This window comes from Lithobates pipiens, unplaced genomic scaffold, assembly GCF_037356315.1.
Source record: "Lithobates pipiens isolate NorthernLeopardFrog02 unplaced genomic scaffold, aLitPip1_a1.2 Scaffold_8, whole genome shotgun sequence".
NCBI classification, from domain to species: Eukaryota; Metazoa; Chordata; class Amphibia; order Anura; family Ranidae; genus Lithobates; species Lithobates pipiens.
Genome location: NW_027507903.1, coordinates 458298505 through 458311435, shown reverse-complemented (window position 1 = coordinate 458311435; position 12931 = coordinate 458298505).

The window sequence follows — 12931 nt, the reverse complement described above, 5'->3', positions numbered from 1 at the left end:
AGCCAAGTTAGTGGGGTGTTGTTACTGGAGTGCAGGCCCAAATCAAATCAGCCGCTCCTTCAGTGCTACTCCTATAAATATTAGTACCCAGTGTGGGAGATTAGCTCGTGGGGATCACCATTTCTCGAAATGAAGGCCAGCGTGCAGGCAGTTTCTTTCCAATCTGGCGGGTTGCCAGCTTTATTTACAAGTGGTTTGTAAAGTCATAAAAATAAACAAAAATAGTTAAGTAAATACTTGCCGCCCGGCGCTAAACTAAACAGTAGATTGCTCTCTATATGGTGTGGGGCCCGTCACCCACAAAACATGAGGTAAAGAAAACCTTCTTTTACAATCCAAACAAACAGAGCTCCTCTCTCTCAGATTGCCTTCTGGGACTGAGGCCAGAGCCCTGCTGTGCTCTCTTCTTGGTCATTTAAAGGCCACCTGAGCATGGACTCACAACACCCAGACCGGAACCAAGCCTGCCACAGAGGCTGGAAAAACCTGGGCCGGATTCCGGTTCAGTCTCTTACAATAGAACGAATGCAAGGGGCAATATAACGATTATCGATGACCTCACCTCACATACCATCACACCAGTTTTATTATGTACATCTAGGAAATAATCCAGGCCTTTTTTTAAAGCAATCCACTAAGCTGGCCAGAGCCACCTCTCAAGGGAGTCTATTCTACATTTTCACAGATCTTACCATGAAGAAACCTTTCCATATTTGGAGATGAAATCTCTTTTCCTCTAGGCGTAAAGAGTGCCCCCTTGTCCTTTATGATGAACTTAATGTGAATAACTCAACACTAAGTTCACTATATTTACCCCTTATCTATTTGTACGTGTTGATCATATCCCCCCTTATAAAGGAAATTTATTCAGAATAAATTCAGTTGCTCTAATCTTTCCTCATAGCTGAGCTCCTCCATGCCTCCCATCAGTTTTGTTGTCCTTCTCAGCACTTTCTCCAGTTCCTCAATATCCTTTTTGAGAACTGGTGCCCAAAACTGAACTGCATATTCCAGATGAGGTCTTACTAATGATTCGTTCAGGGGCAAAATTATATATATATATATATATATATATATATATATATATATATATATATATATATATATGGACTCCATTCCTCTCTTAATACAAGAGAGGACTTTGCTCGCTGTGGAAACCAAAGCTTTGCATTGCATGCTATTATTAAGCTTATGATCTACCAAAATCCCCAGATCTTTCTCCACTGTGGATTCTCCCAGTTGTACTCCCCCTGATATGTATTATGCTGGCAAATTCTTAGCCCCCAAGTGCATAACTTTACATTTATCAACATTAAACCTCATTTGCCACATAGTTGCCCAATTAAACAGTGCACTGAGGTTGGCTTGTAAGTTGGTGACATCTTGTAAGGACGTTATTTCACTGCATACCTTGGTATCATCTGCAAACACTGAAATGTAACTATTAATCACAGATCCTTTATCATTTATAAAGGTATTAAAAAGTAAGGATCCCAACACTGAACCTTAAGGTTCACCACTAATAACCTTAGACCATTCAGAGTAAGAATCATTAACCACTATTCTCTGAATACTATCTTTTATCCATTTACAAGCTGATCTTTCCAAGTCTGTAGAATTTACCTTACACATTAGCCGAGTGTGGGGAACAGTGTAAAATGCTTTTGCAAAATCCAAGTATATTATGTCCACAACCACCTCCTCTTTCATGAATCTATGCTGTCTGTTGCTTCAAATATTTTTTTCCAGCAAGAATTCATCTATGCAGTCTTTTATTAAACTCTCCACTATCTTCCTAAATATAGAAGTTAAACTAACAGGTCTATAGTTACTTGGTAAAACCTTTTTAAAAATGGACACCACATTGGCCCTATGCCAATTCAGTGGCACCATTCCAGTCATTAACGAGTCCCTAAAAATTAGAAACAATGGGTTTGAAATTACAAAGCTCAATTCTTTTAGGATCCATGGGTAGATGCCATCTGGTCCAGGTGCTTTATCCACCTTTATTCTTTCTAAATATTTCTTGACCATATCACTTTTAAACGATAGTGGATCATTTGGGGCTGTGTCAGTACCATCCCCATTATGGACTTGAGCTCCCCCATGCTCCTTTGTATACACAGAGCTGAAGAAAGTATTTAATACATTTGCCTTCTATATGTCCCCAGTCACCCACTCTAGAATATTTTGTAGAAGGCTTACATGCTCAGATTTGACCTTTTTACTATTAATATAATTAATTAATTAATTAATTAATTAATTAATAATAGTAGGTTTGTCCTACTATCTTTGGCAATCTGTTGTTTGTTTTGAATTTTTGCGTTTTGGATTTCCTTTTTACATACTCTGTTATATTCTTTGTAACATTTAAATTATGATAGTGTTCCTTCATTTTTATATTTTTTAAAAGCTCTTTTCTTAATATGTATAGTATTTTTAAATCTGGCCATGGGCCACATATGTTTTATTTTTAGCCTTTTAAACATATTGCTCATGGGAATATACTTTGCAGTGAGTTTGAATACAGTCTTTTTTAAGAATTCCCATTTCTGTTCCATGTTCACCAATGCCAATATTCCCTCTCAGTCTAAGTTTTAGAGTAGTCCTCATCCTTGGAAAATGTGCTCTCTTTGGTGTCCGTTTATGAAGCAATGATCAGTGGAGATCCAGAGGATCGCCGCTGATCACAGCCCATAAACAGTATATAAACCAGAGATAATCGGGGGGAGATGTGTTTGAACTTGTTCTCCCGCCGATTATCTCCTCACATGGAGAATCCTCATAGACTGACACAGTAACGGTCACTTTATGAAGCTGTGATCTCAGCGCTTCACTTGTGATCTGTGTCAGAATTCACACGCCCCGATTCACCAACTCAGAGGTGGAGAACCGGGGTAGTGAAGAGGGAATCGGGGGGATCTGAGGAGGAAAGAGGAAGATAATTAACTTCCTTATGCCTCGTTCAGACCCCCCAACACTGTAACCATGTCCCCCTGTCATATGTATGTGTATACATATATATACATATATACATATAATGTGTATATGTATATATATATAATGTGTGTGTATATACATGTATATATAATGTCTGTGTGTGTATACATGTATATATTATGTAGGGGGACGCTTTATTTCACTAACATTAATCACACCGCGTGTCAGTGTATTGAGCTGTGATAATTTATCACTGCTTAATATATTGACATCTGTGTGTATGAGTGAATTTCTAGTACTGTAATCTCGTAAAGTCTCACGAGATTACAGTATTAGGGGCCGTTCTCCAGTGTTAGAAGCGTTTGTAGATCGCTTCACACCTCCAAGGGTGAAACGATCTACTCCGCTTCATATAGTGGCACACAGAGGAGAAAGATCTCCTATGTGAATGCCGGAGAATGAAGCAGTGAATAGATTTCACTGCTTCATAAAAGGACACCTTAAAGTTAAAAGAGAAATATGGGTTATTTTTTTAGATTCATACTGAACTATGTGGATGGAGCATCAGACCGATGCTGCAGCTATCCCCCATCTCTGCACTGAGAACCAAGCCACTGAACACCGCTGATGGCTCGGTTCTCTCCCCTCCCCAAGCGGAGAGATGCTGTCTGTTGTCTGTCAGTCAGCATCTCTCCTACTCTGATTCTCCATGCTCATTGGAGCGATAAGCTGTGGAGGGGTGGGGAGCAGCCGTCTCAGCGTCTCTGTGAATCACTGAGACTGCCATCAGTCAAGGCAGCTGATGGATCCAGACTTGGGAAGTCGGGATGACGTGCTGCACTCCTATGACCCAGAGGAGAAGCCCCGCCTAAAAAGCTGGACTGGACTTCCGGCTGGACTTCTCCTTTAAGTGTTTTTATTTCCTGTATGTGTTTGTTTCTTACAGTTGAGATTAAATGAAATCATGTTATGGTCACTGCTACCCAGATGTTCTTTTATATGAATTTTGGTAATAAGCTCTGCATGGTTTGAGATTACCAGGTCCAGCAAAGCGTCATTCCTAGCCGAGGCCTCAATAAACTGGACCATAAAATTGTCTTGTAATAGGTTTACAAATTGTGTCCCTTTACCTGTTTCGGCAGTGCCATTACTCCAGTCAATTTTCAGGTAGTTAAAATCCCCCATTATGTGTGCAAGGAACTGAGTCTCCACCTCCTGGGTGGTCTATAACAAACTCCAATAATAACCTTTGTAGAAAGCACACCCATGTACAGTTCCACCCATAATGCTTCAGACTCATCACACTCTCCATCAACTAGGTCCTCTTTAACACTCGCTATGAGATCACTTCTCACATGTGTAAGCTTTCATTGGTACCCTCATTTTAAAAATGCTAGTTATTTGCTTGCCCCTAGATCTTATGTTTGAGTTACTGACCCAGAAAAAAGCATGCAGTAAATTAAGTTGGAAGTGCAACAGCATGTCTATGCACTCTGAACTATAGATTCCATCTACAATAAATCCCTGTCCTCAACCTTGGACAAGCTTGCTCCCCTCACTACACGCAGAATCAGGCCTTGACCCCTACAACCCTGGCAAACAGATGACTCAAAAATTATCAAAAAGCGTAGTCGTGATCTTGAGCGTCTGTTGCACAAGACCAAGTCTCTCAAAGACTTCAACCAATACAAATCAGCCCTCCAAAAATACTATTCTTTCCTCTACACTGTCAAGCAGACCTATTTTACAACTCTTATTAACACCTTCTCATCCAGTCCCTGTAAACTTTTCTCTACCTTTAGCTCTCTACTTCGTCCTACCCCATCTGCACCCACTGACTCACTCACTGCCCAGGAGATTGCTAATCACTTCAAAAACACGATTGATACAATCCATGATGAAATCTCCACTCTACAGGTATCTCCCCCAGTTAAGACCCCATATCAACAGGTAAACTTGACACTCCCCTTATTCAAATCTGCTACTACAGACAAAGCTGCTAAACTCCTTTCTAACGCCCACCTAACCACCTGCCCCCCTGGACCCTATTCCCTCTCAAACACTACGGTCGCCCTCTGACTCTATCCTACACTCTCTAACTCACATCTTCAATCTCTCCCTCACCTCTGGCATTTTCCCCAATGCTCTAAAACATGCACTGGTCACCCCCCATAGTTAAAAAGCCGTCCTTTGAGCCTACCAATTTTAACAACCTATGCCCTATCTCCTTGCTCCCCTTTTCCTCTAAACTCCTTGAAGGCCTGGTTTAAAACCAACTGAGTGACCACCACATTAAGAATAACCTTCTTGATCCCCTTCAATCTGGACTTTGCCCTCAACACTCCACAGAAACTGCTCTTTTAAAATTCATAAATGACCTACTAAATGCAAAAAACAATGGACACTATTCTGTACTCCTGCTTCTGGACCTGTCAGCTGCCATTGACATAGCTGACCACCCCCTCCTCCTCAAAAACATTACTCCCTTGCTCTCCGTGACTGTGCTCTTCAGTGGCTCTCATCCTACCTATCCCACAACACCTTCAGTGTCACCAGGGCCGCTGTTAGAAATCATGGGGCCCTGTACAGCCTACCCGACTGGGCCCCCCCCCAACCCCACCCTTGACCCCATCCTAGGCTCCTCACCTGACCCAACCTCTGCAGATTTGTCACCGTTTACATATGCACACGTGTTCATTATTGTGCATGAATACAGGGGGACAGAGGCAGTTTAATAATGTTTTCAATTTTATTTTATTACAAAAAAAAATGTACACTGTATCTTTAATTTCCCTATCTATCTCTTTTATGAATAACATCCTTTCTGATAGCATAGGGTCATCCTTCTGGAAAGGTCTGGGGTGTATTAGACCCCAAATCTCTCCTCTGGCCTCCAAAGCAGTTGATCAAACAAAGATCGATTTGATCAGATGTTTGTTTAAGCCAGTACTGGCTTGCTTATATGAGACCATGTAAGTAGGAAGCACATTATCAGCTCCTCTCACTGTGTCCCAGGAACTGGATGTTGCTGCCCACATCCTTAATGGGACCCCTGATTGAACGGGAGAGCAACGGTGGTGAAACCCCCTTCCACTGCCTGCAAAATTAATCCAGGGGCTTCTTAGCCACTAAGATTACTTTTACTTTGTGTAGACTTGTTGGGGCTAAAAAAATAATATCCTGATCATTGCTGCAGCCATGACCAAGATATCACCCTTTCAATCCACTAATGTACCAGTACATTGCTGGACAGAAAGTGGTTAAAGGGGGGTGATTGGGAGGCACATGTTTACTGCCCCCCCAAGGAAAGTGTAAACTAGCATCTCACAGCATTTTATGATTATCAGAATTATGGAAATTACAGAGGTAGCAAAGTCAGCATGTGCTCTGTCATGGATCTGTCAGTGTCACATGGCTTTTGGGTGCTGACTTTGTTAACTGTGTGTTACAAAATTTAACCCTGCAATAGCATACAGCAATAACAAAGTAAGCACCAAACTGCAACATGACACACTGACAGATCCATGACAGAGCACATGCTGACTGTGCTGCCTGCATGAGGATCATAATGCTGATAATCATGACCTGCTATGCTGTGTGTCAGTGTGTAAGCCTACCTACGTGAGACAGTGAGGATTCTATCTGCTGTTCTCCACTCACTCTGCAGTGCAGGTCCAGCCATGCTGTCCTCCAGGTTCTTGCTCCCTCTCATCCACTGAGACACCTGTCGCCTCACCTCAGTCTTGGCAGTCGGCATGGGAGGCGGAGCTAAGTTGCGAGGCTCTGTATTATCACTCCGCCAGGGAAGGCAGTGGCAGCCGGATCTATTTAACTAGCAGAGCAATATGCGGTGAAGCTTTATGTACATGCGCCCGAAAAAGGAGAAATAGTCCAAGCGCTGTGCTCACCCTCTGGGCCCCTCTGTAGAACAGATGGGGCCCAGTAAAATGTAATTACAACCCCCCCTCCCCCACTCTTTCTCTAAGCAAGTATTAGTGGGGGAGAACTTAGTTTAGAAAGCTCTAGTTTTTAATTTGCAGAAATTAACTGTAAAGCTGACCGGGCCCCCCTGTGGAGCTGATGGGGGCGGGCCCAGTACAACAGGGCTGGCTGTACTGCCCTATCAGCGGCCCTGAGTGTCACTAACAAATTCTACTTCCTCCACTCCTCTTCCCTTCTCCATCTTATTTTCACTCTACACCTCTTCCCTGGGTTAGCTGATAGCCTCTCATATAATTTCTACGCTGAAGACACACAAATCTATCTCTCCACCCCTCAACTCACTCCATCAGTCTCCTCATGCATCACTAAATTACTAACAGACATATCTGTATGGATGTCACACCTCTTCCTCAAACTTAACTTGTCCAAAACCAAACTTATAATTTTTCCTCCCCCACGTGCCTCTTCCCCTGACTTATCTGTCAAGAGCAATGGCACAACCATCCACCCATCCCCACATGCCAGCCTGCTAGGTGTTATCTTGGACTCTGAACTCTCCTCTCGGCCCTACATCCAATCACTTTCCAAAGCTTGCCGCCTCAACCTCTGCAACATCTCTAAACTATGTCATTTTCTAACCAATGAAACCACAAAGCTCCTGATTCACTCCCTGGTTATCTCTCGCCTTGACTACTGCAACTCCCTCCTCATTGGCTTACCTTTAAATAGACTATCCCCCCTTCAGTCCATCACGAATTCTGCTGCCAGACTCATTCACCTTACAAACCTCTCAGTGTCTGCTACCCCTCTTTGCCAATCCCTCCATTGGCTGCCACTTGCCCAACAAATAAAATTCAAAATACTAACAATAAGTTACAAAGCCATCCACAACTCTTCCCCCAGCTATATCATTAGCCTAGTCTCAAAATACCAACCGAATCGCCCTCATCGTTCCTCCCAAGACCTCCTGCTCTCTAGCTCCCTCATCACCTCCTCCCATATCTGCCTCAAGGACTTCTCCCGATTCTCGCCCATCCTCTGGAATTTGCTACTTCAATCTGTCAGACTGTCTCCAAATGTATCCACTTTTAGGCTATGCCTGAAAACTTTCCTCTTCAGAGAAGTCTATCCTGCCTCCATCTAACAACTGCACTATTTTCTATAACTTGACCCTCCCTCCTAGATTGTAAGGTCTAACGAGCAGGGCTCTCTGATTCCCCCTGTATTGAATTGTATTGTAATTGTACTGTCTGCCCTAATGTTGTAAAGCGCTGTGTAAACTGTCAGCGCTATATAAATCCTGTATAATAATAATAATAGATGGCACTGTGGTGATACACTGGCATCTATGTGTTTGTATATGCTTGTATATTCTACACAGGAAGGACGTTTTTTTTCTTAGTTCTCTTCTGTAATGCAGTTCTCAAGCGAAAGCAATCATAAATTTGCTAATGAAAGATGATCAGCTCATCCACATAAGGAAAGCAAATACAGCTAAATGTATATGGAGCGCACTACAAAAACTACATAAGCATTCAAACAGTAACAGTAAACAGTAAACTACCGTATATACTCGAGTATAGGCCGACCCGAATATAAGCCGAGGCCCCCAATTTACCCCCAAAAAAACTGGCAAACTTATTGACTCGTGTATAAGCCGAGGGTGAGACATGCCTGTCCATCCCTGTGTGTGTGTCCGTCCATCCCTGTGTGTCCGTCCATCCCTGTGTGTCCGTCCATCCCTGTGTGTCCGTCCATCCCTGTGTGTCCGTCCATCCATCCCTGTGTGTGTGTGTGTCCATCCATCCATCCATCCCTGTGTGTGTGTGTCTCCATCCATCCATCCATCCATCCCTGTGTGTGTGTGTCTCCATCCATCCATCCATCCCTGTGTGTGTGTGTCTCCATCCATCCATCCATCCATCCCTGTGTGTGTGTGTCTCCATCCATCCATCCATCCATCCCTGTGTGTGTGTGTGTCTCCATCCATCCATCCATCCATCCCTGTGTGTGTCTCCATCCGTGTGTGTGTGTGTGTGTGTGTGTGTGTGTGTGTGTGTGTGTGTGTGTGTCCAGCCTACCTTTGTCCCGAGCCTCCGTCCCGTGCCTTGCCTCCTTGCCTCCGTCCCGTGCCGTGCCTTGCCTTGCATCCGTCCCGTGTCGTGCCTTGCCTTGCCCCCGTCCCGTCCCGTCCCGTGCCGTGCCGTGCCTTGCCTTGCCTCCGTCCCGTGCCCTCTTCGTCGGCGGCCATTGTAAAATTCAAAAGCTGCGCCGCCGCCTTCGCCTGTGATAGGCGGAACACTGAATTTCCCAGCAGCCTGTGTTCCGCCTATCACAGACGTCGTATCATCCTCGTCCGTAGTACGAGGATGATACGATGTCCGTGATAGGCGGAACACAGGCTGCTGGGAAATTCAGTGTTCCGCCTATCACAGGCGAAGGCGGAGCCGGAGGCGCGGCTTTTGAATAGAATGGCCGCTGTCTGTCTGCTCGACACGCTGATCGAGCGGGCAGACAGCGATGACTCGAGTATAAGCCGAGGGGGGCACTTTCAGCCTCAAAAAAGAGGCTGAAAATCTCGGCTTATACTCGAGTATATACGGTATATCTGCTATGCAAGCTATATAAGCTATAAAAAGACCAGGAAATGTGTGAACATGTGAATGCCATGCTGAAAATTGTAGAACAGCTACGTGCAATTGGAGAGGAAATTAAAGATATCCATGTGGTGGAGCTACTGCTTTGCAGCCTTACAAAGTCATATAATGCCCTTATTAATGCTTTAGAAGCCAGACCCGGGCAAGAATTAATGCTAGAATATGCCAAAGGAAACAGAAGTAAGAAGTAAATGCACAATGAAGAGACTGAGAAAGCTCTTAAGGTGCACAGGGGAACAAAGCAAAGCAAAGAAAGCCGAGCATGTTTTAACTGTAAAAAAACTGGTTACATGAAAAAGGACTGTTCATTCTTGAAAGCCGATTACCGAAGGTGAGAGCCGTCCACAAGAAAAAAGCATTAAAGCAGTCACAAAGGAAAATTCAGGCACATCATGGAGTGGGATCTTTAAAGTGATGGATCAGGGGACAAGCAAAGTATCCTTGTGAAAAATGTACTATATGTCCCAGACCTAGAAGCAGGGGAGGGCTGGCAGCCTTAGGCCTGGGGGGCAAGTCCAGTCAAGTGGCCCATTGAACCACTGAATCAGCTCACCACATTCCCTGTACAGAGAGAGAGGGAGACTGCTCCACATTGCCCCAAAGAGAGAGAGACTGCTTGACACTGCCTGCACAGATAGAGACTGCTTGACACTGCCTGCACAGATAGAGACTGCTTGACACTGCCTCCACAGAGAGAGACCGCTTCACACTGCCTGCACAGAGAGAGACCCTGCTTCACACTGCCTGCACAGACCTCGCTTCACACTGCCTGCACAGAGAGAGCAGTCACTTTCTGTGCAGGCACTGTAAAGCAGTCAGTCTCTGTACAGGCAGTGTGAAGTGGAGCAGTCTCTCAGAGAATGGAGCAGTCTCTCAGAAAGAGACTGCATGATTGCCCCCAGAGAGACTGAGAAAAAGAGCTGGCCCCTTCCCCACACCCAGTACACAGACCAATGAGACTGCAGGAAGATGAAGACTAAAGACTGTGCTGTCACTGCCACCACACTAAGCACTACCTGTGGAGTCCGGAGCTTCTCTGGTGAGTGAGCACCACACCACTGGGCAAGCCAAGCAAGCAGAGTAGCTGAGAGTCACAGTGAGCGAAGCAGGCTAAACACGCAAGTCCTGCTGTCTCCCCGGCATGAACACCAGATTCACCAGGGTGCAGGTTCCTCCTGTCTCAATTGCGGATAGTAAGAAATGCACATGCAGGCGCATGCCGGAGCACAGGCCAGATTAAGGGCATTATGGGCCTGGTGCTGCAGTGGAGCAGGTTTAGGAGTGGCAGGGATATGAGGTAAGTAATGTCATATCCCAGCTCTTGCCCAGACTTGGTCACAGCCCCACAGGGCTGTAATGTTAGGGAAGCCCAGAACTTAAATTACCAAGCTTCCGTAAGAGCCGTGTGTCGGTGTGTGCTCTGAGGTGAAAGTTTCCAAGCCATCAGAATACAGTGATCACTGCTGGCAGCTATAGCAGCCAGCACTGATCGCTAAAAAACATAAAGACACGCTGGTTGTACTGTCAGTTGATGGAATCAAATTCTGTACAACCAGTCTGCACAGAGATAGATTGAAATGTCTGCTGAACCGGCAGAATTTCAATCTGTCTATTGTGGCCTAAATCCACCAGTCTCTGGGTTTAATAATATCCTCAAATCTTCTGAAAGTGGGGCTCCACTTAGGTGTAGAAATTCACTTTGAACTCCACCTTATTTCCAGAACTCTCTTTAGGGTCCTTTAACACTGAAAGCGCCGTACAGGCGTTTTAGTGCTAAAAAATAGCACATGTAAAGCGCTTCTTATGCCACCCCAGGTTTCGCACTGGGGAGGTGCGCTTGAAGGACATTCTGAAAAGTCCAGCAAGCAGCATTATTGGGGCACCTCGCCCAGCCTATTGAAATGAATGCAACACGGCATTCATTTTTAACACTTTCTTTGGCCACTAATGGGGGTTAAAAGTGCCCCGCTAGCGCCACTAAAACAATGATAAAGCGCCACTAAAACGAGCAGCGCTGTACCACTACCGCCCACATCGCCCCAGTGTGAAAGTACCCTTTGGTATTAGATGTGCAAACAAAAAGGTGAGACCACATCTAATACCTACAGAGAGTAATGGAAATAAGGTGGAGTTCAAAGTGAACTGTGTCATTACCTGCAGGGATTGGCATTTAGGGGGCTTAAAGCAGGCAGGGATGAAATGTGATATCAACTATTCACTGCCTGTCAAATGCTTCTGAAAAGTGACCTGAGCATGGATCACTTTTCAGAGGAGTGGCAGTGGCTGCTGCAAGTGAATACAAGCATTTAGGCTCACACTGGTGTGCTGGGGTTTGGCTGCAGTGCGGGTGTACTGGCGGGTGTCACACCCCCTCAGACTTATTTTAGGTTACTCATTGTTGCTGCATGTTCTGAAAGTGCACCAAACATGCAGCATGCAGGACGTTTTGTGCACTTTCAGAACATGCAGTAAAAATGTGCATCCTCTATGTCCCAGGGGCAACATGCAGGATGACTGCCAGTACACCAGCACTGCAGCCAAACTGCAGCATGTCAGTGAGAGCCCTCACCATACCACCTAGCCCTAGGAGGGCAAGGTACTGGCACAGGCTGCTAGAAAAAAACTCTTTGGCTGCAGGGAGGAGGAGAGAGGAGGAGCTCACTTACTTGGATGGTCCCAGCCTCCCAGGAGCCTCACTGGATTCCAGCCAACTGCTCAGATTGAGCAGAGAGCAGGTCCAGCCTCTGCCAGCCAATGGTGTGGAGAAGGGAGGGCTAGGCGGGGCTGTGCTGTGTAACACAGACTGTCAGCCCTGACATGAAGACATCGCTGGCTCACAGTACTGGACTCGGCCAGCTCAAGAACTGTGCATGTTGCGGGTTTGAGCTGACGACACAGCAGCCTTTGGCACCGCATATCAGAGCAGCCCAGGGGGCAATTGCATCCCTGCCCCCTGGCCCAGCCCTCCCCTGCCTAGAAGGATGTCTTCTATTAGTAAAAACCCTTTTGTCAATGGTCTCACAGTTCAATTCCAAGGTGATGAATGCACAATTCGAAAAAACAAACAAATCTTTAGAAAAGGAAGATTCAATGAATGCCTATACAGACACATCTTTGCAGATGAGCATGCCAAGACTGCCACTCAGACTCCCACAATAAATGCATTCACCTATGGCACAGATGATTGGGAAATCCAGGTATATCAGACAACCAGACCATACACTCTCACTTTTATAGAAATGGCCAGGTGCATGTTGTCAGATGCCAACCTACCTAACAATTACTGGAAATGCTAAGACTGCCACTCAGCAATTATTTTGATGAGAGCCCATCATCAGAAACAATTATCTCTGAAAGCTGTAAAGTAAATCTGGCCAGCAAAATAAGCTGAG